The sequence below is a fragment of the Crinia signifera genome, chromosome 5 (assembly GCF_055691185.1).
Source record: "Crinia signifera chromosome 5, ASM5569118v1, whole genome shotgun sequence".
NCBI lineage: Eukaryota > Metazoa > Chordata > Amphibia > Anura > Myobatrachidae > Crinia > Crinia signifera.
Window position 1 is genome coordinate 223,149,493 of NC_139221.1, and position 6,000 is coordinate 223,155,492.

General features: G+C 38.4%; 2 pseudogenes; both read right to left on the minus strand.

Annotated features, from left to right (window-relative positions):
* Positions 1-1,509: 1,509 nt before the first annotated feature.
* On the minus strand, positions 1,510-1,645 carry LOC146006165 (U2 spliceosomal RNA; annotated as a pseudogene).
* Positions 1,646-4,987: 3,342 nt separating this feature from the next.
* Positions 4,988-5,123, minus strand: LOC146006190 (U2 spliceosomal RNA; annotated as a pseudogene).
* Between the last annotated feature and the right edge of the window lie 877 nt (positions 5,124-6,000).

Here is a 6,000-nt window from a genome sequence, read left to right on the forward strand (position 1 = left end):
GAAAGCAAAAGGACCAACATAACACCACATAAAGCAACATAAGCAACATAAACAACCTAAAACTACATAAACTGCATAAAAAAACTTGAAGCAACACAAAATAACATAAAGCAAAACAAACAACATAAAAATCTGAAACCGCATAAATTATCATAAATTAACATATATTATCATAAATTAACATACATAATAGTAACTTCAATGAAAGCAAAATGACCAAAATAACACCACAGAAAGCAACATAAAACAACATTAGCAACATAAAAATACATAACCTGCATAAAAAACATAAAGCAACACAAAGGCCCTTATTCAGATATTATCGCAGTACAAATTTGTTCTCAAAATAGGCAAAACCATATGCACTGCATGTGGGGCAGATGAGTTTGAAGAAACTCAGGAGACCGAGGTGTGCTCCCTACCACCAGTGTTGTGCCTAAACATGTGCAAAGGGGGCCGTGCTATCGAATGGGCTTATCTCCCGAAGGAGACGGGCCCCGTTTTTCCCTTAACCCCTCTCAACCATAAGGCCGAAGAGGGGAAAATAGGGAACGGTGGGTCCTCTTCACCGAAGCTTAGAGAGAACCTCTTTCCTCAACCCCCGGAAGGGTTAGGACGGTGGGTCCTCCGCACCCGAAGGTTTGGAGAGACCCTCAGTGGACTTCCTTCCACCTTGCGGCTCAGGGTCGGCCTCGGGGGGACCGCAGCTCTCCCCAAAAGGCGAGAGCTTTGGCACGTTGGGGAAATGGAAGGCCCGTAAGGGTCGACCACACAACCCAAAAAAACGTAACAAACTACAGAAAACAGAAAACGTGAAAAGTGCATGAACGTGAGAAGAAGAGAAATAAATAATAAAGAGGACCCCAGCCAGAGGGCCGGGGTGGGGGTGTGAAAAATTGTCCTACCCCATCCAAAATGACGAGGTAAGGACGTGAAGCACTAACCTAGAGGGAAGTGCGCAGTGCTAGTGCCATACTAGTGCATGGTGATTTTGGGATCACCCGTGCATGTTCGGCACCCCCGAGTTTCCCAGGGGGCACAGTGCAGCCTCGGACTCCAAGCAGCCGACCGATCAAGGTCCGACCAAGTCTTTCTCTGCTCCCATCATAGGGCACTTTCCAGCCCCTGGCATGGGAATGGGTACTCCACTGGGCTTTTCGAAAGACTCCCTTAGGGGCTGCACCCCCCTCAGAAGAGCAATCTAGTCAGTCTCAGTGTTTCTCCGATCCCAAGCTGGGCCTTTCGCGGTCTCCCCATCAGAGGCTACGAACCTCTAGAACAGGAGCCATCTACTCAGTCCCAGCCTTTCTCCGCTCCTTGGGAATGGATACTAGACTGAGCCTTTCGCTGGCTCATCCTTCCGGGGCTACGAACCCCGTCAAGAGAGTCAAACTACTAGGCTTAGTGTTTCTCCCCCCTCTTACCAGTGGATTTAAGGAAACAACACCTCCTACCAAAGGCAGAGGTGAAGGTACTCAGCCAGACTTTTCACCACTCCCAGGCAAAAAAGAGGGGTCCCACACCCTCCGCCCATCAGAGCAGCTACTCAGTCCAGCCTTTCTCTATTCTCTGCCAGAGGCCAGTCCATACCCACTGATTAGAACAGATACTACACTTGATCTTAGCCAAAAGGCTGAGATAACATGTGCAGAGAGAGTTACATTTGGGTGGGGTGTGTTGAAACTGAAATCTAAATTGCAGTGTACACATAATGCAGCCAGTATTTATCCTGCACAGAAACAAAATAACTCACACAAATCTAACTCTCTCTTTACAAGTTACATCTGCCCCACCTGCTGTGCACATGGTTTTCCCATTTTGAGAACAAATTTGTACTGTGATCAGATCTGAATAAGGGCCAAAAAAAATACAGTAACACAAACAACATAAAAATCTGAAACCGCATAAATTATAATAAATTGTCATAAATTAACATAAATTAACATAAATTAACATAAATTAACATACATTGTAGTTTGTTTAATGAAAGCAAAAGGACCAACATAACACCACATAAAGCAACATAAAACAACATTAGCAACATAAATCTACATAACCTGCATAAAAAACATAAAGCAACACAAAAACCATAACACAACATAAACCACATAAAAATATGCAACCGCATAAATTATCATAAATTATCATAAATTATCATAAATTAACATAAATTATAGTAATTTCAATGAAAGCAAAATGACCTAAATAACACCACATAAAGTCACATAAGCAACATAAAACTACATAAACTGCATAAAAATACATAAAGCAACACAAAATAACATAAAGCAACACAAACAACATAAAAATCTGAAACCACATAAATTATCATAAATTTACATAAATTAACATACATTAACATAAATTAACATAAATTGAAGGAAGTTTAATGAAAGCCAAAGGACCAACATAACACCACATAAAGCAAAATAAAACAACATTAGCAACATAAAACTACATAACCTGCATAAAAAAAACATAAATCAACACAAAAACCATAACAAAACATAAACAACATAAAAATCTGCAACCGCATAAATTATCATAAATTATCATAAATTAACATAAATTAACATAAATTAACATAAATTAACATAAATTATAGTAATTTCAATGAAAGCAAAATGACCTAAATAACACCACATAAAGTCACATAAGCAACATAAAACTACGTAAACTGTATAAAAATACATGAAGCAACACAAAATAACATAAAGCAACACAAACAACATAAAAATCTGAAACCACATAAATTATCATAAATTTACGTAAATTAACATACATTAACATAAATTAACAAAAATTGTAGGAAGTTTAATGAAAGCAAAAGGACCAACATAACACCACATAAAGCAAAATAAAACAACATTAGCAACATAAAACTACATAACCTGCATAAAAAACATAAATCAACACAAAAACCATAACACAACATAAACAACATAAAAATCTGCAACCGAATTAATTATAACAAATTATCATAAATTAACATAAATTAACATAAATTAACATAAATTAACATAAATTATAGTAATTTCGATTAAAGCAAAATGACCTAAATAACACCACATAAAGTCACATAAGCAACATAAAACTACGTAAACTGCATAAAAATACATGAAGCAACACAAAATAACATAAAGCAACACAAACAACATAAAAATCTGAAACCGCATTAATTATCACAAATTTACATAATTTTACATAAATTTACATAAATTTACATACATTAACATAGATTAACATAGATTAACATAGATTGTAGTAGTTTTCTGAAAGCAAAAGGACCTAAATAACACCACATAAAGCCACATAAGCAACATAAAACTACATAAACTGCATAAAAACACATGAAGCTACACAAAATAACATAAAGCAACACAAACAACATAAAAATCGGAAACCGCATAGATGATCATAAATTTACATAAATTAACACAAATTAACATACATTAACATAAATTGTAGTCATTTTTCTGAAAGCAAAAGGACCAACATAACACCACATAAAGCAACATAAGCAACATAAACAACCTAAAACTACATAAACTGCATAAAAAAACTTGAAGCAACACAAAATAACATAAAGCAAAACAAACAACATAAAAATCTGAAACCGCATAAATTATCATAAATTAACATATATTATCATAAATTAACATACATAATAGTAACTTCAATGAAAGCAAAATGACCAAAATAACACCACAGAAAGCAACATAAAACAACATTAGCAACATAAAAATACATAACCTGCATAAAAAACATAAAGCAACACAAAGGCCCTTATTCAGATATTATCGCAGTACAAATTTGTTCTCAAAATAGGCAAAACCATATGCACTGCATGTGGGGCAGATGAGTTTGAAGAAACTCAGGAGACCGAGGTGTGCTCCCTACCACCAGTGCTGTGCCTAAACATGTGCAAAGGGGGCCATGCTATCGAATGGGCTTATCTCCCGAAGGAGACGGGCCCCGTTTTTCCCTTAACCCCTCTCAACCATAAGGCCGAAGAGGGGAAAATAGGGAACAGTGGGTCCTCTTTACCGAAGCTTAGAGAGAACCTCTTTCCTCAACCCCCGGAAGGGTTAGGACGGTGGGTCCTCCGCACCCGAAGGTTTGGAGAGACCCTCAGTGGACTTCCTTCCACCTTGCGGCTCAGGGTCGGCCTCGGGGGGACCGCAGCTCTCCCCAAAAGGCGAGAGCTTTGGCACGTTGGGGAAATGGAAGGCCCGTAAGGGTCGACCACACAACCCAAAAAAACGTAACAAACTACAGAAAACAGAAAACGTGAAAAGTGCATGAACGTGAGAAGAAGAGAAATAAATAATAAAGAGGACCCCAGCCAGAGGGCCGGGGTGGGGGTATGAAAAATTGTCCTACCCCATCCAAAATGACGAGGTAAGGACGTGAAGCACTAACCTAGAGGGAAGTGCGCAGTGCTAGTGCCATACTAGTGCATGGTGATTTTGGGATCACCCGTGCATGTTCGGCACCCCCGAGTTTCCCAGGGGGCACAGTGCAGCCTCGGACTCCAAGCAGCCGTCCGATCAGCGTCCGACCAAGTCTTTCTCTGCTCCCATCATAGGGCACTTTCCAGCCCCTGGCATGGGAATGGGTACTCCACTGGGCTTTTCGAAAGACTCCCTTAGGGGCTGCACCCCCCTCAGAAGAGCAATCTAGTCAGTCTCAGTGTTTCTCCGATCCCAAGCTGGGCCTTTCGCGGTCTCCCCATCAGAGGCTACGAACCTCTAGAACAGGAGCCATCTACTCAGTCCCAGCCTTTCTCCGCTCCTTGGGAATGGATACTAGACTGAGCCTTTCGCTGGCTCATCCTTCCGGGGCTACGAACCCCGTCAAGAGAGTCAAACTACTAGGCTTAGTGTTTCTCCCCCCTCTTACCAGTGGATTTAAGGAAACAACACCTCCTACCAAAGGCAGAGGTGAAGGTACTCAGCCAGACTTTTCACCACTCCCAGGCAAAAAAGAGGGGTCCCACACCCTCCGCCCATCAGAGCAGCTACTCAGTCCAGCCTTTCTCTATTCTCTGCCAGAGGCCAGTCCATACCCACTGATTAGAACAGATACTACACTTGATCTTAGCCAAAAGGCTAAGATAACATGTGCAGAGAGAGTTACATTTGGGTGGGGTGTGTTGAAACTGAAATCTAAATTGCAGTGTAAACATAATGCAGCCAGTATTTATCCTGCACAGAAACAAAATAACTCACACAAATCTAACTCTCTCTTTACAAGTTACATCTGCCCCACCTGCTGTGCACATGGTTTTTCCCATTTTGAGAACAAATTTGTACTGTGATCAGATCTGAATAAGGGCCAAAAAAACATACAGTAACACAAACAACATAAAAATATGAAACCGCATAAATTATAATAAATTATCATAAATTGTCATAAATTAACATAAATGAACATACATTAACATAAATTAACATAAATTGTAGTAAGTTTAATGAAAGCAAAAGGACCAACATAACACCACATAAAGCAACATAAAACAACATTAGTAACATAAAACTACATAACCTGCATAAAAAACATAAAGCAACACAAAAACCATAACACAACATAAACTACATAAAAATATGCAACCGCATAAATTATCATAAATTATCATAAATTATCATAAATTATCATAAATTAACATAAATTATAGTAATTTCAATGAAAGCAAAATGACCTAAATAACACCACATAAAGTCACATAAGCAACATAAAACTACATAAACTGCATAAAAATATATAAAGCAACACAAAATAACATAAAGCAACACAAACAACATAAAAATCTGAAACCGCATTAATTATCACAAATTTACATAATTTTACATAAATTTACATAAATTTACATACATTAACATAGATTAACATAGATTAACATAGATTGTAGTAGTTTTCTGAAAGCAAAAGGACCTAAATAACACCACATAAAGCCACATAAGCAACATAAAAATCTGAAACCACATACATTATCATAAA